Below are 21,265 nucleotides of genomic sequence, written 5' to 3' on the forward strand. Positions count from 1 at the left end.
CAGATAAACACAATTGTACACAGTATGTTACTCACTGTTAGAAATTTAAAAACTGAGAACTGGGGCGCCTGGGTGGCTCAGTGGGTTGAGCCTCTGCCTTCTGCTCAGGTCATGATCCCAGGCTTCTGGGATGGAGCCCCGCATCAGGCTCTCTGCTCAGCGGGCAGCCTGCTTCCTCCTCTCTCTGCCTGCCTCTCTGCCTACTTGTGATCTCTGTCGAATAGACAAATAAAATATTTTTTTAAAAATTATGAGAACTTCCCATATCTCCTCAAAGATAACCAATTATAAGCAATATCTTGTGTCTTTTCCCAGTTATACATGTTATCAGTCCCCGTCGAAAATACGCTAAAAAGATCATAATATGCACATTGTTCTATGCTTTGTGTTCTCTGCTTAAGCAATCCTGTGGATATTACTACTGGGGACATCTCCCCCCCTTTACTTTCTTTCGGACGGCTGCAGAGCACCGGGCCCCAGAAGCCATGATTTCTGTAATCACTACTATTATTGTGCATTAAGATTTACAGTATTTTCCTATTAGAAAAAAAAAATCTCCAACTAAAAGGGCCTGTGCGATACAAAACGGATGACTTCTAAAATAACCGCAGGATTCCTTTCTAGAGTCACTTGCCTGGTTGGGGGGAAGGGGAGGCTCCTGTGGAAAAAGGTGGTGTGAACTGAGTGGAGCCAGAACAGGCTACGCTGATGCATATCCTCCTTGTCACCCCCCCCCCACCAGCTCACCCTACAACCCATGGAGCTTGGCTTTCCTTGGTCAGCAACTGCCTTTCTCATAGCGTGGACTGGGGACCCCTGAGGAAGTCTGAGATCTGGCTGGGGGGTTTCTTGGGATCAAAACCATGTTCATAAGAACACCAGAACTTCTTTGTCCTTTTTAGGCTCCTTTTTTCAGTAGGGTGGAGTTTCCTGAATGCAGAAGTCAGTGTGAAAAACCAGCTGTCTTCCTCTATGAGGTATTACAGATTTTTGCAAAAACAGAAAATATTCCTGTTCGTCTCAGTATCTTAAGAAAAGTAGATGTGTTTCATAAAAATATGATTTTTATGTTCACACGAGACATTTCATCGTTGCTTTGAAATGAATGGACGAATGAAGTTTGAACCTTTCTGCTCCTGAGTGGAAACTCTGAGACAGATCACCTTCAGGAATGTGGAAAAGCTCCTCGGAGTGAAGTGTGCACGCATAGGACCTCCAGCTCCTAATTGTCTGTGACAAGGCTGATGTAGGTAATTTAAATGCGTGGATGCTATTAACCTTCTTCAGAGGATTAATTTCCACCCCCCCTTCCCACCACCACAGAAAGTGCATCTCTGAACAACCCCATAAAATGCTACTTTTGTCACTCTAATTACTGCTTGTTATCAGGGAGGGCTCTGTGACCTTCCTGGGGCAGCCTAATTAGAACTGGGAGGTGCCAGACTTCCTGTCAAATAATCTTACAAACCCGCCCCAGTACAAGGAGCTGGTTCTCTAGACAGAGCAGAAGCTGTGGGAAGACGCAGGGGTGGTTGGCAAAGTGGTGGGTCTTGGCAGGCCGCACTGCCCTCTTTAGACTGTTGGATGGCAAACATTAGAGGGGGAGCTTTCTGCTGGCTTCGAAGCTTGGCCCACCACCTGAGACTTCACTGAAAACACAGATCTCGGTCCTGCGAGAAGAATCCCATGCCCCATTGGCAGGGTTGGCACCTGGACCCCAAGCTTCGCTTCAACACCATCGGAGTCTCGAGTAGAATGTAGAATGGGGACCCTGTTAGAGTGACAGTCACCAAGATGGGTGGGAAAAGTCTTTGGCTTGAAGAGTTTTCAGGGAATCAATTTCCAGGTCTTTAGAGCCCTCACACACTTCTGTCCAAATCACTCAGGCCAGGAAAGTATCTCTAGGGGGTTCCCTGCCCCTGCGCCCCCTCTCCCAGGCCCTGTGCCTCCCCCTTGTCACTTTCATTTGCCTGAAATTTACTTGGGGAATTGTCCCAGGCACCCAAGAAGGGACCATTCAACAATCCCCTTCAACTCTGTGCCCATCCCCTGATGGAAGAGCGTATTTCCAATAAATGGAGCATGTTTAAAAATATTTATCAACTTTGAAACATGTACATTGTTTGCTCACCTGTGTTCCAGTAAATACTATATTCTGTAATCCCTGAGAAGGTGAAGGGAGGGAGGCGAGGGCCAGGGACATCCAGGCTCCCCTCCTGGGCAGGCTGTGCCCCCACACATGTGGTCAGTCTGGTTGAGCCCCACCCTGGCCCTCTGGGAACACCCTCGGTAGATGCTCCAAGCCCATGTGTGACCCCCAAGGCTGCAGGAAGGGGTCGTGGTGCCCCGCATCCCCAGAGCCCCTTGCTTCCCAACTTCCCTTCCTTTCCAGATCTCTTAGTCACCCCTCCTCAGGCCAGCCTTCCAGTCTCCGGGGCAGAGGAGGGCCTCAAAGTGGGGGGTTTAAGTCAGCACTCTCTTCCCTGGGGCCCCAAATCGGATGGACCCTCTTCCCTGAGCAAGATCCCAATTGCCTCTCACCCAGCCCTTTAGCCAGCATTCCGTGGGAGAGCGGCCCGGTGGTCTTGAGGTTGTGGGTCCCCTGGGTTCCCAGCTGCTCCCCACACCGGGTGCCCTGGGCCCGAGGTCAGGTCCACCTAGGTCCGAGCATGTATGAGACCACAGCTCTTTCCACCTTCGAATTCTGTCCACACTTACCCATGCTCTATAAATCTGAAAGGGAGTTGACATAATCCTGAGGATCTCTGGGACTCAGCTCTGGACCATCACCAGCTCTGGAGCCATCACCACGGACAGGGGTGAGCGGCTGCGCACGGTACCCCCAGGTCACATGACTTGCTGGCTAACGCCCTTCAGAGGTTGTTAACTGCTTTTGGGATAGACTCCAAACTCCTGCCAGGACCTAAGAGGTCACAAGACACCTTGGACCTCCTGCCTCCTTGATCTCCTTGATCCCAGTCCACCTCAGTGCCCTAAACACTGAGCTCTTCCTTCCTCAAAGATGCTCAGCTCCCTCCAGCCTGAGGGCTGCTCACTCTTCTCTTCTCTCTCCTGGACGCTCACTGGGCCAGAAGGAAGAGGTGAGATTTGCAGAGTGACCGAGCCACTCCCAGAACAGGTAATTGAAGACTCTGCCTGGAGAGGAAGCATCCTGCTTATGCCCAGACCCATGAACACCTGCTCCAGCCGAGGTGGGTTTCCACGTCAACCGTGTGTACTCATCCTGGATTAACCTGGAGAAAAGGGGAATCAGAACCGTGATCTCTATCCTCTGAGTTAGGAAAAAAGAAAACAAAACAAAACTGGAACAGAACATGGCATCGAAACCATGAAAGAAATTTTGAAAAACTTTTTTTTTAATTTAAGAAGCTAATACTATATGCTGTCATTATAGAGTATTTGGAAAATATACAAATGTGGAAGGAAGAAAAATTTACCCCGAGATGAACAGAAGAAAATCATGTTTTTGTCTGTGTAATGTTTCTTTTGCTTAATAAACATATTTGTGTATACACATTCCATTTTATTTCTTATGCTTTCACTTATCATTAAACATTTTCTCTTGCATTCTTGGTGAATGTCAATCACCGTAAGGACCCTATTTCAGCTGTGTTTCAACATTTAGTTTTTTTCTTAACATTTACTTATTACAAATAACGCTGTGATTAACATCAGAAACTTGTTTTGATGTAACAGATTATGTTCTTAGTTTCTAGCTCCTGAAGCCTATTTGCTGGATCAAATAATATTTGCTTCATATTATCTAACTGCTTGCTTTTCAAAAAGGTTGTAACAATTTATCTACCCAGATCAGTGCTTGAGAATGCCTGTCTTACCATGGGCTCTTTGCATTTACATTTTCTGTTAATTTCTCTGCTAATTGATAAGCTGAAGGCATTCTATTTGAATTTTAAAATTACTAGTTAGGTTGAACACTTTTCCTTACCTATTTAAACTTTTCATCTTTTTGGCTGTGGGGCAAGAGTCTTTCTGTGTCCTTTGCCTAATTTTCTGGTCATGTTCTAAAGTTTTCCTTATTTATTTATTCCACAAATATATAAATCCTTGCTCAGCCAAGTTAGTGAAATTTTTAGAGTCAGTCATAAAGCCAAAGAATATTTAAAGCCACGCATTGGATTGCTTAGATAAGTGTGTGGGGGAAGAATAAAACTCTCCAGCTGTCTGAGAAAGTTCTGTGCGGCTGACACACATGGTAGGGAGCCGGGAGTCGGGATTCAATGAAACAGATGAGACCCCAAAGCCCACAGTGAACCCCAGTACTGTCGGAGAAGCCCTCTCACCGAAGTAGCAGAGAGAGGAATTGCAGTGGAATGTACATGCATCATAAGGAAAGAGAGAATGACTTCCCTAGAGAACCGTGGAAACACACCGGGAAGTCAGTTTCCTCCAGTAAACAGCCCCGCAGGGGGAAGGGTGCAGAGACTTCCCGTGGGGCCTGGAAGGACTCATGGCCATGGTGTCTTAGCCTGACTTGGGGAAACTACTGGGGATATGCTTCAAACAACGAAAGACTGAGACGCATTTCATAAGTTTCAGCGTTGCGTATTAAATGTAGACTTAGGGGCGCCTAGGTGGCTCAGCGGTTTAAGCCTCTGCCTTTGGCTCAGGTCATGATCTCAAGGTCCTGGGATCAAGCCCCGCATCGGGCTCTCTGCTCAGTGGGGAGCCTGTTTCTCCCTCTCTCTCTGCCTGCCTCTCTGCCTACTGTGACCTCTCTCTGTCAAATAAATAAATAAAATATTAAAAAAAAAAAGATTCTCTCCCTCTGCCCCTCCCGCACCCACTATTGTACTCTCTCTTTTAAAAAATAAAAAAAAATAAATAAATAAATGTAGACTTAAATGCAGAACTAAGACTAGATGATAGTTTGAAGGAAGAGCCTATGATGTAGTGGGGATTTGCTGATGATGGAGGCAAAGCACAGGTGGGGAAGAGGAAGAGATACGTGGAAAGTAAAGTCAGAGCCCTGATTGCCTTTTCAGTATAAATGTGGAGTAAAAGAATGTCATTTCAAATTAAATACTGTGACAGAGAAGGCTTAGCTAAGTTTCAAGACTGCCCATAGTAGGGGAGCCTGGGAGGCTCAGTAGGTTAAGCATCTGCCTTCCACCAGGGCTGTGATCCTGGGGTCCTGGGATCAAGCCCCACATGGGGATCCCTCCTCAGCGGAGAGTCTGCTTCACCCCCCTGCCTGCCGCCTCCCCCTGCCTGTGCTCTCTCTCTTCTCGCTGACAAATACATAAATGAAATCTTTTAAAAAAATAAATACATAAAAAGAAACAACTGGGAGACGAACCATATAATGTAAAAACAAAGGAGAGAGGGCAGGAAAAGAAGCTAATTTCTTTGAACCCGTCTGCTTTGATAGATTTGGCTTTTGGATCACACTAGTATTTACATAAATATAAAACCAATTAGATAAAGAAACAGAAAACCCCAAAAGTAGACATTAAAGTGAAACTAACTGCATTATCAGGCAACAACACAGCCACACAGAAAACAATAATTTAAAGTCATTTAAATAATCATTTAATGGTACAACCCTTGATCTTCATTCCCTAAGAGTAAAATGAGCTGGTAAGAACAGCAAGTGGTTTTCAACAATTGCACAGGTGGTAATACTGACCCATTATCCTGAGCTTACATCTTGTAGGAGGATAGAGCAAAGAAGTAATTTTGTGAAGATCACCCGCAAGAAGGTTTTTCAGTCTAAGAGTAAAGGGACATGAATATAAACCCAAGAGTGGAGTCTTCCGTGGCCACCCCACCAAAGCAGGAGGGCCCTCACCCCGCATTTGGTTTGTATGCGGAGACTGAAGATGCGATGTCCGCCCTTCAGAGGGTGTGACAACTTAGGGATGCACATACTGAGGTCTCTGTAGGGAACAGGGCAGGTCTGAGGTGGCTTCAGAGAGCACGGAGAGGAGCTGGCTCGGTTTTTACCATCATCAGGAGGGGGCTGGTGGCAGGGCTTGGCTGCTTTGAAGGAGGGGAGAGGGGCTTGGATTTTCTCACCAGCTCCCCCAGATGGGAGGCCGATCAGGAGCCAGGGGTGAGGCTCCATGGCTGTTAGCATTCAAACATCCAAAAATTGAGCCCAATTCCTTGTGACATTAAGTAAACTTTTTTGTTCTGTTTTGTTTTAGAGAAGGGGGGAGGGACAGAGGGAGAGGGAGAGAATCTTAAGCCAGGTCCATAGCCGGAGTGGAGCCTGGCATGGGGTTCCATCTCACAACCCTGAGATTATGACCTGAGCTGAAATCAAGGGTCGGATGTTAACTGAGTCACCCGGGTGCCCCCCGTTAAGTAAATTTTGAGTGGGATATGTCAGTATGAATTCATGGTGTATTATTGGGTGTTAATATGCAAACGATAAATCATGGAACACTACATGGAAAACTAATGGCGTACTGTATGGTGACCAACAAAACACAATAAAAAAATTACAATTTAGAAGAAAAGGGTTACCCAGCTGGCTCAGTAGATGCGACCCTGGATCTCGGGCTTTTGAGTTGGAGCTCCATGTTGGGTGTTGCGATTACTTAAGAATAAAATCTTTAAAAAAAATATGAAAGGAAAGTAATATTTCCTGATATAGTCCCTGAGAAGACCTTGAACTTACCTAATAGTTAGGAATGTCCGTACCACATAGACTGTGGCTGCTTAACACCATTTCCCACTAAAAGGAACCCAAGTTCTTATACAAATGCTAGCCTCCCCCATGAGGAGCAGGGACCGGGCAGGATGATGTCGGGACACGTCATCACACGGAAGAGCGGGGATACTCCTTGACGACTACTGAGATCAATCTAAAGGCCCTCGGGGTCACTGGGATGGGTCGCCCTCACTCCACAGATGGTAAACTTTGATCTTCAGTAGATAGATAGATAGATAGATAGATAGATAGATAGATAGATAGATGATAGACAGATAGATAGGTAAATAACCACAGTGAATGGAAAGACCTAAAATACATTGAAATTCCTCCAGTTCACAATGACCACCTAACTAAAAGAAAGGAATGAACGTGGTTGGACTCCTTCAGAGGCTGGAAGGAAATGCCCATTCTGGCAAGGAAAGGGAGGAAATCACACTTTTCTCTGCCTTTCTTGTGTGAATCACACAGTTGATTATGGAAAGTCTCTCTTTAGAGATGCAAATAGTAAATGAATAAAAAAAGAAAACTCTAGTAGATGATCACAACTGTGCAAATCCGTAATGAAGACACAAATCCGGGCAATGATCGTCGACGGCAACTCATCACCAAGAGACACAGATACTCACCTGCCATGTGGACCTCTGCACGGAGGGTTTGGGAAAAACACGTTGGAGTGGGATTCGGTCCCCAGATGGAGCCACCCCGTGGACCAGAGACATGCAGGGCAGGGGAGCCCTGAAGCAGCACCAGGGGGTGCAGTAGCGAAACCCAGCTGCAGGACACTCTGTAGGACAATGAACATGGCTTCTTCAGTGTAGGGCAAGGACACAGACGAAGAGCAGAAGGCATCCACAGACTTAGGAAAGGATGGGTCAGAAGGTCCTGGGCTTCAGCCAGGGCAGTGTCAACTGGTTTCAGATCTCTCACTGCCGACAACTGAAAAAAGGAACACACTGCGTAAGGCAGCTGTCTGCTCGTTCCAGGCGGCACGGACTGCTGTCTTTGAGAGAGAAGGAAGCCCACGATGTGAGCTCCATGGGTCCAGCCCCGGTTCCTGCAGGAGGGCGGGGAGGTGCCCCTCCGTCGAAAGTAGTGACCTCACAGTGCCGAGCAAGCAGCAACTGGGGTTTGGGGAGGCCAAGGAAGGTGGATTGCCGGGGCACCGGGCTGCCCTGGACCCTCAGCCAAGGGCCGCACTGCACAAATGCAGGGCACTCTGCGGGGCGGGGCAGGAAGCAGCCACCGTGGGCGTCTGTATCCAAGGAAAACATCCTGTGACAATAAGAGCGCAGGAGACACTTGCAGAAAAATAGAAACCGAGAGAGCCAGAGCTCGTTGCCAGCACACCAGGGAAATGCAGAGTAAAACCGCGCTGAGACACCGTCGCACGCCCACGGACAGCTAGAATGAAAAAGACCGAGCGCGGCAAATGCTGGGGGCGGGGAAGGGGGTGTGTGTGGGCAAATGGAGCGCTCATCGCTGCTCCTGGGAACTAAGAGGCACCACCGTGCTGAAGGCTCCTGGATGGGTTCTTACAAAGCTAAACCGACGTCGTTCCCACAACCCGGCAATCCCACAACTCGCCATCAGTCAAAGAAAAATGAAAGCAGCTTGCCACCAAAGGACGTGTCTAAGCAGCTTTTTCATTATAGCCGGAACCTGGGAGCAATCCAACACCCATCCACAGGGTATTTCCTGGCAGCATACAGCACAGCACGGGCTGTGCTGTGTCCGCGTGGTGAAATACTACAAAGGAATGAAAAAGGAGGAGGGGCGGGCGTGGGGGTCGTTCCCACCCAATCTCAACAACACCGCCACCGTCCACACTCTGCACAGACACAGAGGACATACTGTATGTCCCTGGATGGGACTTTCTGGGACATCATAATCTCTACGGTGATAGAAGTCAGATCTCAGATCAGCAGCTTCCTGTGGGCTGGGGTGGTGGGGGCAGGAGGGACCTTTCAGGGGGTGCAGGAACCCTTTTATATGTTGATTAATGTGTCGATCACACAGGTGGTTTTATCTGTCAGAACTCTTAAAGCCATAGCCTTAACATCTGTACATTTCAGTATGTGGAAGTGCTTATCCCAATTAAAAAACACATTTTTTAAAAATCAAATGCAATTTTTGGTTCTCTTTTGGCCCAGATTTAGAAAGATAAACTGCTAACATCAGTTCTAGGAGGCCGTGGGAGGAATCAGAGCAGGCTGAATATTTGAAGATACTGAGGAACTATTTTTGCTGTGATAATAGTATTATTACCATGGCCACGGTGTTGTGCTCTGAGTCCTTATCGATTTGAGAGCCACGCTGCAATATTTATGGAGGAAGAAATATGATATCTGGGATTTGCTCCGAAATAAACCAGTAGGAGTCAGAGGTGCCTGGCGGTGTCCTGGGGGCATAGAGGACACCCAATGGCCGTGAAGATCCATGTTGAAGCTGCTGATAGGCGCTTGGGGATGCGTTATATTACTATCACTACCTCTGTGTGTGTTTAAACTCTCCCGCAAGGGAAGGTTTTTAAAATCAAGGATTTCCAACAGGCAGAACATCAGGAAGCCTCTGGGCAGGGTTGGGGGGAGCAGAGGAGGTTCTTTGGCAGGAGTGGCTGAAGTCTTGAGACGCCCGTGGAGACCCATCCCCTTCCTGAACAGGTAATTCCTGGGTCCTCCTCGCTAAATGTGGGCTCTGGGCTCCCGCGGGATGTAGGTCCCTGTGCTTTCCTGCACCTTGGCAGCCTCAGTCCCGCCGCGAGCGCTCTCGGTCACACACGCCTGCGCAGACAGACCCTGTGTCAAGCCACGTCCCCTCCTGCCTCAGAAAAAGGGTTTCTATTCAAAAAATTAAAGGACATTAATTGCCAACATTTCAAACAAAACTTCAGCTTTTCCCCGCTTCTTTTAAAGGAGCAAAACATCAGGTCACCTCCATCAGGCCGGCCCCCACCATCTGTGGGGTCCCAGTGACCCTCCCCCCAAGACCAGCTTGTGCCCTGCATTGTCCCCGCCGCCCCCTCTTGAGTCCCACACAGACCCCCAAGCGCGATGGCTGGGGCCGCAGCGCCACCTGGCGACCAGGTCGGGCCACCGCTCCCTTCGTGGGGAAATGCCCGCTCTTCGGCTGTGTGAGCAGGAGGTGTGGCCGGGGGCAGCCTCGGAAGCGAGCTCTGCGCGCTGGGGCTGGTGCCAAACGTCTGGGTGGTACCAGATGGACCCGAGTCACGTGACTTTAGAAGCTGGACAGCTCCGTGTTTCCACCTCGCCTTTGTACCAGACGGGTGCAGACCCAGGGGGATGGACCAGGACAGTCTTGGTTAAGGCGCCGGCTGCCATGGGCTCCCTGGCAGGTGGTAGGGTGCCCAGGGAGGGTCCCAGAGACCCCGACGGTCCTGTCTGCACCATTCCTGAAGTCACGGATCCTCCTTAAAGCACAACCCAAACCAAGGGCTTTTGGAATAGGAATGGTGGGGATGCAAACCATTATCATCTGAAAAATCTCTCAATGAAGTGAAGCCCTGGTCTGTTCCAAACTATCTTGGGAGAAATGTCTTCTCACTGATACCTGAAACCTTGGAATCAGCATTTCACCGTGGAACGAACTGCCTTAACTCATTTGCTGCTGCTTTAGGAATAATAATAATAACAATAATAATAACAATAATAATAATTTATTATTTGGAAACTTGAACCTTTATTGTAAACTTACTAATTTGAAAACTTTAGACCTATCTGCCATTCTGTGTTACAACATTTATTAAGTGTTGAGCAGCGCGTGACAAAGATGAGTAAGACAGTCCGTATTGTCCGTATTGTCATCGTGCAGGGGAACGTACCCGAGAGGCTTCCTAAGACCGCGCCGCACGGGCCACGCGGCCCCTGAGTGCTCTTCAGAGTGACGGAGGAGCCCGCATCTGGGGAAGAGCTCAGTAGTCAGGCTTCCCTGTGGCCACCAGGAAGACATAACCTTGGGATACGGACAGGAACGGATCCCGCTTTGGCTAAGCTCTACTTGTGTGCTGCTGAAAATATTCTCTAGGTAAACTTTGCAGAAAGATTGAACTGAGAGAGATTTGTGGGACGTGACCGTGTCCTTTCACGAGTTACAGAGCTGACATAGTTACCATTTTATTGAGGGCCCTCCCTCTGTCAGGCCCTCTAGCCCTAGAGAGGCCGGGACCAGGGTGAGGGCACCTGGTGTGAAAGTTTTAGGAAGGGCCCCCTCTCAGGGGCTGCTGACCCTCCACTTACGCCAGCCTGAGAGTGAGCTCCTTCTTAAAGTTTGCACCCCCCCCCCCCCCCACAACCTCCCCATGTCCCTCTCATCTGGCCCCGGTGGCCATTTTACAAAGGAGGAAACCAGAGCACCGAGAGGTTAATTTCACTTCTGTGATGATGCAGCCTGGCTGTTTCCGAGTTGGGAATTTTATGGCTGTCTTTGACTTTGGCACCCTTCCTCTTTTTTAAAAAAAAAAAAGATTTTATTTATTTGACACACAGAGATCACAAGTAGGCAGAGAAGCAGGCGGGGGGTTGGGGGAAGTAGGCTCCCCACTGAGCAGAGAGTCCTATGTGGGACTCGATCCCAGGACCCTGAGATCATGACCTGAGCTGAAGGCAGGGGCTCAACCCACTGAGCCACCCAGGCGCCCCAACACCCTTACTCTTGACACCTAAGCTCTGTGCTTTCTTCTTGTGTCTCCCCTTGGCCCCCAGACTGTGCCCAGAGACTAGCCCAGAGTTTTGAATGGACGTTTTTAGTTAGGCCCCTTTTTAGTGAAAACAGAGGTAGCGTCTGTGTGCCCAACCCTCTTCCTGGGCTCTCGCTCCCTTCCCCTAATTTTATGTCATTGATTCCTCACAACGGTCCACGCTCCTCTCTCTTCTCACTCTCTGTACATAAAGAATGTATGTAAGCGGGGGCTAGTTGATTAAGACCCGTATGTGTTGTTAATATTTTGCACCACTGTTTTGACCCATTTTTCTCTTAACTTCAGGCTGACCATTTTCTGTTCCAGTTTAAAACCCTCCCTAGTCAGTCTTATTTTGACCAAAGACAAATGAAGGCAGGATGTTGGGAACAGCCAGCAAAGAAACTTTCTAAAATCTGCCAACCGTGGGCAATGAAATGCCACTCGCAGTGGGTATGGGGAAGGACACCCACACAGACAGCACGTGGGAGTCTTGCAAACGTGACCCCGAGCAGAAGGAGCCAGATAGAAAAGAACACGTGCTGGGGGCTTCCTTGTTTGTGAAATTCAAAACCAGACGAGGCCAGTCTATGGGTCTGCGGTCACCCTTGGATTGGATGGAAGGGATGCTGAGAAAGGGCAGGAGGGGCCTTGGGGTGCTTGACAAAGCCCTCGTCTTGTTCTGGGTGCTGGGGGCAAGGCGGTATTTCATTTGTCGGAATTTACTGAGCTGAATTCTTGTGATTTGTGCACATTCCTGTAAGTGTTTGATAGTCCAATAAAACATCTCTAACTGGAAAAAGAAACACAAATGAAGCTGAGTTCTCATTTTATTTATTGGAGGAGATGCAGCTTCCTCAGTGAGTCTTTGATAATAGAACGTTTCAGATTCAATAGTGACTTGAGACTCCCAGCGAAGTTCTCAAGGCGATAGCTCCTACAGAACAGAAAAGGGCTCAGTCTTCTCTCTCCTCAGCTCCTCGCCCACCTCCACCTCCCTCTCACCCGCCCTGCCCCTTCCCAGCAGCTCAAGGCCAAGGGCAGAGGGGGGTCGGCTCTGGGAGTTTCAGTCAGGGGTCAGGAGAGGGCCTGGGCCTGCCGTGGAAGCTGACGGCCCCCGACTGGTTCAGCCCCAAAGCCTCCTGGCTCACCCAAAACCAGCTCTGCTGTTTTGTTAGGAACCTGTTTCACAAAGTCCTGTTCGGCTTTCGTCTTCCTGAGGAAGGTGCCGGGTTTCCGAAGGAGGAAACACTCTGATCGGGTTTGGTCAGCATGTGTTCGACCGGCACACTGCAAGTCTGTCCTTGGGTGGGACCCGGGATGCTGTGGGGAGGAGGCTGCCCGGGGCCACAGCGAGAGCGGGGGCATTCCCTGTGGGTCTTGGGATGCCCCACTCCCAAGGGCAGCCTCTGGGGACCAGAGGGACACTTTGCAATCACATGTACACATGAGACCCAAGAGTTTCCTCTGTTTAAAACAGTGATTACGGGCATCTCAGGAACCGCAAAATTCACTGCTGCTGATGGAACCTGACCATGGACTCCTCTAACAGCTTTTTTTTCTTTTAACCCCTGGTTTGCTGTTGTTTTCCCGACTCTCAACCTTATTTGAGCCACTCTCAACCTTATTGGCAATCTGGGCCATATGGGCTTCCCCCGTTTTCCTTTCAAATCTCTTACGGAGGCGATGTCATGACTTCGGCCCCAGGTTGCCTCACATACATGCGCTTCATAAAACATCACGAGATTCACACGCCGCCGTGATGAAATGTTCTTACAAGAACGTAATCCAGGGAGGCCTGGGATGCTCATTCGGTTAAGACTCTGACTCTTGGTTTGGCTCAGGTCACGATCTCAAGGTCATGAGGTCTCGACCCTTGTAGGGCTCTGCGCTCAGATGGAGTCTGCTTCCCATTCTCTCTCGCCCTCCTCCTCTGCCCTCCCCTGCCCTGGCTTACACACGCACTATCGCTCTCTCTTGCAAATAAATAAAATCTTAAAATAAAAAGATATTTTTAAAAAAAGGAAGAACGTAACCCATTATTTCAGTGGGTTTTGTGGAAGATTCCTCTTTTTTCAGGGTGGATAAATCTGACAGGTGGGGTTCAGGATCCTGTTGACTTCAGAACTCCAGGAATGTTTTGTGTCCATTGTTATGCATTTTGTGTCATGGTCCAGCACTGTCTCACTGGGTTTGGAACCCGGGACGGCTTAATTACAATGTCCCTTCTGAACCGGCAGAGATCTGTCCAGCTATCACTTCCAGAGCACGGTGCTTCCAAATTTATGTTGCTGTATGCCCAGATAAAAGAGTTGTGCTAATTACATTGTGTAAGTTTTAATTAATCGGATTTTTTCTAAGAACAGGATTTTTCGTAACTAAGGCCAGCCAGCAGCCACCTCACACTCTCGCCTTGTGTTCTTTTTAGAGGCATTTTACACTCCTGTTGGCGTCGTCTCCCAGTGCAGCTGTGGCCGTGAGGTGACCACCAGGGAGCCCATCACTGCGCTCTACTCCAGATAGCTGGGAATTCACCTGCTTGTTGGTTGGAGGGCTTGGGACAGCTCCCTTTGGGGGTTCCCTCCATGTCGGGTCTTTGCGACCCCAGAAGAAAAGGTTCTCTCTTCGTCATTCCTTCGTGTCCTGTCTGGACCACTGACGACTCGTCAGACCCCTTGTCTGTGAGCAGGAGTCATAGTGGTGGGTGTCTCAGGGACTCCTTGTGAGGCTTGAATGGGTTAATACATACAAGGCGCTTGGCAGAGAGACCCTCACAAGCAAGAGTAATATTCCATTGAGAGTATTACTAGTGTGCTGCTGGTAGTTAATGGTACTGGTCTAGTGGTGAACTGTACTGATACACTGGATGATATATTGCTATCACTGTTGATATACGTGGTATAACTATGCCAGTTACGACTGGTCAGTTGTCTCCGTGCGGACTAGACCCTCCCAGTCACTGACGCGTCTGACCTCTACACCGGCTGCAGAGGAAATAGAGCCCATGGTTCTAGGACGTAAGGAATTTAACATTTGGTCTGGGAGGCCAGAATCAGATGCCAAGGGACTGCAGAGGCTTTTCGTAGTTCTGTGGTAAAGTGAGAAGCCCCTTCACCGTGTTCTGGAAAGTTCCATGGGGAGTAGTTCAGTGGTAAAGTGAGAAGCCCCTTCACCGTGTTCTGGAACGTTCCATGGGGAGTAGGTAGGCTTTGGGGAGGAGGAGGCTGCTGGGGAGCAGGGACAGGTGGGAAGTGGAGTGTAGGGCGTCAGTGGGGAGGCTAGGAAGGCAGGGGCTGGGGAGTAGTCAGAATCTATGGGTTTGCTCCAGCTGCCCGAACAATCTATGAAGGCTTTTGATGGCTGAAACCACAGAAATGCGTTTTCTCCCAGTCTGGAGGCTGGGCATCCAGGATCGCGGTGTCAGCGGGGTCAGTTTCTCCTGAGGGCCCTCTCCTCGGCTTGTGGATGGCTGCCTTGTGGCTGTGTGCTCTCATGGTCTTGCCCCTACGAGTGCACCCCTGGCGTCTCTGAGGGTCTACATTTCCTCTTCTTACAGCGGCGCACATCCTGCGGCACTGGGCCCCCCCGAGGACTTCGGTCTACCTTAATCACCTTTTCAAAGGCCTCCGCGTAGTGTCACACTTGAAGCAGCGGGGGCTGGTGCGTCAACACGTGTTCAGTCCTTAACAGAGTCTGTGTCCTTATGGAGACCCCGGGGGCAGGGGGAGGTGGAGACGAGTGGGTGTGGTGGCTGAGGGTGGAGACCTTCTGGGGTCCAGCTGGGACCTGCAGGGCAGAGGCAGCCATGCTGGCGACACAGGGGTCCAGGTGTCCTTGAGTTTCTGCGGCAGCAGAGAGGGCAAGAGGCAGAGAGAGGCCTTGTGAGCTAGAAGGCAGTTCTGAGGCCTGGAGGGGAACCCATGAGTCAAAGCCCAGCAAGGGGAGCTCCCGAGGGGAGCTGGTCTGGAGAAGGGGCTCCAGAGATCGGGGACAGGATGGGAGAAGCTTGGCTTTGAGTTTTCTTCCATCCCTGGACTTCTTCAGTCATTTTCCGTCTTTTCCGTTGGACCCGTCTGGCTATCTGATCCCTTCTTTTCCTTTTTCGTCAAAACTGGGAGAGGGCAAATGGCCATCCGGTGCTGCTGGGAACAGTCCCTGTGTGCGTCCCCCTCCTCCACCCCCCTGGTCTGTCGCCCCTTCGAGGCCTTGTTCTGGCTTCACTCCCAATTTCACGTGTCACAAGCGAATCCCACCGAGCACCCCAGGTGGGCGGCAGGCAGAATTGCCACCTCAGAAGCCAGGCGGCCTCTCTCTGGTTCATAAGAGTTTACATTTCTTGGGCTCTGCGACCAGCTCCGACTTGCCCCTCATTGCTTGGGCAATGGGTGTCATCATCAAAGCCATGACAATGGGCGAGGCCGTTGCATGAGTGGCCGCCTGCCGGCCACGCCGTGGGGGGCCGCGTCCCAGAGGGGGCAAGAGTCTCCTCTCCCCAAGCAGGAGCCCCTTGGTTCTGCCGCAGCAGACCTCTGGGCCCCTGCCAACAGCACTCAGTGTGGCCGGGGAGCCCCCGGTGCGGAGCGGCGAAGGTGGATGACCAGGCTGGAGTCGTCTCCTCGTCATTAGATGCTTCTGCGAGGCGAGTTCCTTGGGAAACACAGAAAGTGATTTTTATCATTTGCTCTTGGGCAGCGGATTGGGGGCTGTTTACTTCTGCATTTTCACCGTGACTAAATCACTGCCCGGGCTTCTCAGAGCTCAGTAAACTGTCATAATTAAAAACAAAAGTTATTAGTTTCAACGCCAAACAGTAAAGTAATGTGAAGGCTTTACTGGCTCTGTAAAGGAAGGTCTCTGCACCCTGGGTCCTGGAGAGACCCGAGCGCCTTGGGCAGGGGTGGGGGCAGGGCTTCCTGGTGTGTCCCGCCGCCTCCCGCTGGGCTGCGCTAGCTGGCGAGTCTACAGGTTCCAAGGTGGGGAAGACGTGGGATTCTTGGATTTGGCACCACGGTGCTTAGTCTCCCCTTGGGTTTCTGCAAAGCCATCGATGGAACGAAAACATGGAAGAAAAAGAAAAATGAAATGAGTCTGGAACAAGTGAGCTAAAGCCCCTCCCCTGCCCCCCACTTTCTTGCAGCATCTCCTCTTCCTAATTCTCCCGTTCCTGCTCTTGTTCCTGGTCTTCCTTCCCTCTCTGCGGTCGTGGGTTTTGTGGATTATCCCTGTCTCGGGATATGCACGGGGAGCCTCCTGTCAGCTCTGAGCCGCGAGGGGGCCCGGCAGGCCCACTAACGGTGCTTAGTAAAGAAACGAGCAAGAAAGTTGGGCCCCAGATCTCCAAACGACCATGGGCCACGCCCACTCGGGGGTTCTAGAACAATTCCAAACCAGCTGCGGTGGAGGGGAGGCAGTCAGTGTTCTCTGGACCCCAGGTTCCATCTCTACACCTGGAAGTGGATTTCCGTTTTTCCCATGTTTTCATCAACTCCTTTACTCCGACGACCAAGAGCAAGGTGTGTTGGAGTGGGGTGGCATGAATGACGGACAGGAAGCAGACCCTGCTGTCTCGGCCTTTCCCTTGTAGCCCCGTCCCACCTCTGCGGCCTTGGGGATGGGGAGGAATGTGTGCAAAAGGGTAGAAACCTAGGTGTTTCCTAAGGGTCTTTTGCAGCTTTGCACTCCCTGGCCTTGTGAGTTCACACCCACGACCTAATGCATCAATGTCGCCTCAGGTCAGCCGCTTCCTTGGACGAGCTGCGTCCATTTCGAGGTGCCGCGTCTTCCAGGCCAGGCCCTCTACGAGGCCACCTTCACCCAGAAGGGTCCCCATGGGAGGGGCATGCACCCGTCCTGTCTGCTGGCGGCCGGGTCTGGCCGTTTCACAGCCCCCAGCCTCTTCCTCCTCTTTGCCACTGTCCCCTGCCAGCTCCCGCCCTCATGGTCAAAGATGGGGCAAGGCCAGTGCCTCCCTACAGGTGACCTCTTTTTTCCCTTCCAGCCCCTCGCCTTCCCTCCATGTCATGAGTCATGAATGTAGCTGCCAGAGTAGACCTTGGCCAACAGAACTTTTTGGGTGTCACGTCCCTCCTCAGAAACCTAAATGCCTCCTGGGACGCATGAAATTAAGTCCCCCATTCTGGGCACAGCACTCAGGGCTGAGCTCATTCGAGTTTCTACTTGTCCTTCCGGATTTGTGTATTAGGTGGGCGGTCATCACAGGCCGGCTGCTGGCTGCCTTCCACGCACAGAGGAGAATGTGATGAGTAGAAGGAAAAGCAGGAAAAGGGGAAGGAACAGTGGAGAAACAGGAGAACTGCAGCCCCCTGTTCTCATGCCAGCTCTCTCCTCTTTGGAGGGGCCTCCCAGGATCCAATCTCCCTGCTGGATGGAGGCTGCCGACCTACATCTCCTTCCACGAATGGTGGGGCCCCTGGAGTTCAAAATTTCATAGAAAGAAAGAAAGAAAAAGAAAAAGGAAGAAAGAAAGAAAGAAAGAAAGAGAGAGAGAGGAAGGAAGGAAGGAAGGAAGGGGGAGGGAAGGGAAGGGAAGAAGGAAGGGAGGAAAGGAAAAGAAAGGAAGGAAGGAGGGAAGGAAGGAAGGAAGGGAGGGACGGAGGAAGGAAGAAGAAAGGAAGAAGGAGGGAAGGAAGGCAAGCAGAGAAGAGCAATGGTCGTGACCAAATGAGCTGACTGGGACTTAATCATAATTTATTCAAACTCTCCAAGTATTTCTCCATGTTTCTCGGTGTGTTCTACGTGAGCTGGAATGTGCCGGAACAGATGGGAATACATGCCCTTGCTCACCTAGCCAGCTGGACACGTGTGCCCAGCGCCTACGAAGTCAGCGAGGTTGGCAGTCTTGTTGCGTCTTCTGGGAACAGGCATCTCCGGCAGGCATCTCTTGGCCGCCTTTCATTCCCCAGGGCCATGCCGGGACCCAGGGGAGTGCGACCTTGATCAGCACAGAGAGGTGCCGCCCTCTAGGGCCTCACTACCAGGCTGTTGGCCTGTACCCCCAGCTTCTCAGGAAGCACAACCCCCACCGGGTCTGCGGGAGGTGACTGGGGTTTGCTGGTGGGGTGGGCGGTGTGAGGCCGAGAGCGTGGCACCTGCCGGCTGGTGATCCGAGCCAGATCCGAGCTCCGGCAGGGGCTCATGCGGGAGCGTGTCCTTGGGTGCGGCAGCTGGTGGAAAGCAAGCACCTCGGGCTGAGTTGGATGCCAGCTCCCCCACCGTTGGCAGCTGTCCAACCTCAGTTTTTCCATCCCTAAAATGGGACGGCACCCACTCTGCAGGGTTGCCAGAGCCTCAGGGGACTGGATGGTTTCCTAGAGGGGCTCCCAGCACAGCTGTATGTCCTCTCAGGTGTTTTCAACTCCTACTCGGACCAGCCCTCGCTTAGTTATTTACCGGTCGCTGGAGGAGAGAGGGGGCCGTGTGGGTGCCTGTTGTTCTAACTTTGAGGGGCTGGTCCTTACCCACCAACGGGCCTGCTGATGGCGTCGTGGACCGGGTTTGGGATCCTCAGCGTGTCTGGCAGAAGATTTCGATATCCGAGAACTTGGGCTGGAGGCTTGCTGGGAAGGACGGGTTTAGGAACGGACGGAGCTGTGTTGTCTGTTGCGAGTTTCTTAGCTTCCTGGAGCCTCCTTTTCTCCTCTGTGGAAGGAGCAATCGGCTTCTCAGGGCACCTCTGAGATGAAATAAGTCAACCTAGGTGAGGCCACAGTGATTTCTACTTCCCACCTCACTTAAACCAAAGTGTCCTCTTGCTCTCTGCCCACAGTGTCCCCCCTGATGCTCTCTGGGATCCCAGATTCCCAAACTCTAAGCCTGGATGCAGATGGCTGGCATCATGGAGGGAAAGTGGTGGTTCCAGAAAGAGCAGTGGGTAAGAACAGGAATTAAAGCTGACCAGTGTCTCACCGTGTCTCTCAGCTCGGGGCGACCTCAAGGAGGATGGGCGGTTACCCCCGCAGCGTGAGGTTGCAGGAAACTTGTCCTTGCCAGCATTTGAGGCAGCGTTAGAATTTTATGTGAGGGAAAACTGCCAACCTTAGATCACTATTTTCTCATAATTTGTAAGAAAGCATTATTCAGACTCAAAAGGTTGACTGCTTTTATTAATTTAGAAATTGAGATGTGGAATAAGCAAATCAGGGAGTTCCTCAACATTTTTTTAAATCTGCCTTAGAAAGTCTCCCTAAAACTCCAGATTATTTTGAGAAACTGCTCTCATAAAACGAAGAATTGGAAAGATTGCTCCTAACAGTTCAGTGATCTAACCGGCGATGTATAAGGTCTTTGGTTAAGTGAAGAAAACAGTTTCTAAAGCCAGATTGTGCCGTGTAATTTTACTTTGTGAAAACATACAAGAAAGACAGATGCTGTGTCTAGACTGTAAGACACATGGAAGGATATATCCTTTTGTGTTTCTTCTTTTGGATTATTTTTAGCGGTTATATTGAATATCCATTTGGTAAGAGGAAAGAAGTAAATTTAAAAAAATCCTCCTTCCGTGTAACTCTCGGGGGAGGCACGAACCCCTGTGAAGTCGTCCAGGCAGAACAGTTCAACCCGAGTGTTTGTACGTGCGGAAGATTCAGCCGCTGATTTCCAAGACAAACCTTGGATGTAGGTTTGCCTAACGGGAGCGGGAGGATCCCCCCAGGACTAGGATCAGCAAAATCCAGAAGGAGGGAAACTGTTCGGGCAAGTGACCTGGCTTCTTCAATAGATGCGCAAATGGAAGAAGGACGGAGATAGTGATAGGAAGAGAAGAGAGATCGAGAGAGGGAGGCGAAGTGTGGAAATTAAATACCAGCCAATTAGAACATGGAAACTTGTTTGCATTTTGACTTGAACTATATATATACGTGTGTGTGTGTGTGTGTGTGTAAATAAAGTCGTCGGGACATTTGTGGGACAATCGGAAAGTAGAGCTTAACCTGGCTGTGCAATGTTGTTAAGGAATTCTTGTTGGTGTTCTTTAGGGATGATAATGATATTTTACAGGTTAAAATAAAATATTTTACTTTTTCGAGGTATATCCTAACCGTCTACAGTGGACATGACAAGCTGCCCAGAATGGGTGGGAAGGATGGAGGGAGGGAGGCGGCAGGGGCCCAAGGAAGCGGGGTCAGCTGTGACTTGAGCAGGGAGCCTGGGCGGAGGGACCCAGGGATCACGGCACTGTCCTCCGTACTTTCGCACGTGTTGCTATTTCCTGTGAAAGAGAACTTTGAGGAAGCTGCTCTTGGTTCTCTGGAGTGACTCAGACCAGCACCGCGGGGTAGACATCTCTGCCCACCTCTCCCCGGAGGCCCTTCCCCCTCCCCCTTCCTGTTTCCATTTACTCCTAATTATCTGGAGAATGCACGGGCAAGACCCACAGGAAGCTGGCCTTCTTGGCAAGGGGATGTGAGGGCTTTCCATTTCCAAAAGATTTATCTCTCGAGCACCCGGGGACCGGAGCTTTCTGTGATGGAAAGTCCCTTGCCTTGGCAGCCACGGCGGCCACGGCCTCTCACGGTGGGCAACAAGGCATCACCTTTGCGGTCCAGGTATGTTATGAGCGAAACCCAAATTATTAGCCTGAATACAATTTTAAAACAATTATTGAGCTAACCGGATGCAAATTAAACAAAATGAACCTATAAATATATGTGTTTTTCACATTAGTAATTGGATTTTTTGATGATCTTTGGCGTGACATTGATAAGCTGCCTCTCATAACGGTCTAATTAGGCAGTATGTAAACTTTGGCATTCGGTTCTGTCCTGGTGGCTTTTTCAAATGATGTTTGTAAAATTTGCAATTTCATATTACAGATTAAAAATTAAAAACTGCAGGAGGCTAACATTAAAATGAGA

The 21,265-nt window shown here is 50.2% G+C and overlaps 1 long non-coding RNA gene across 1 annotated transcript; it reads left to right on the forward strand.

Annotated features, from left to right (window-relative positions):
• The first annotated feature begins 5 nt into the window (after positions 1–5).
• Positions 6–3,537, forward strand: LOC123955452. Its single transcript, XR_006821280.1, has 5 exons — positions 6–22; positions 903–977; positions 1,081–1,250; positions 2,741–2,819; positions 3,093–3,537. It is a non-coding gene; the product is annotated as an uncharacterized LOC123955452 (long non-coding RNA).
• The last annotated feature ends 17,728 nt before the right edge of the window (positions 3,538–21,265 follow it).

Source organism: Meles meles, chromosome 13 (assembly GCF_922984935.1).
Source record: "Meles meles chromosome 13, mMelMel3.1 paternal haplotype, whole genome shotgun sequence".
NCBI lineage: Eukaryota > Metazoa > Chordata > Mammalia > Carnivora > Mustelidae > Meles > Meles meles.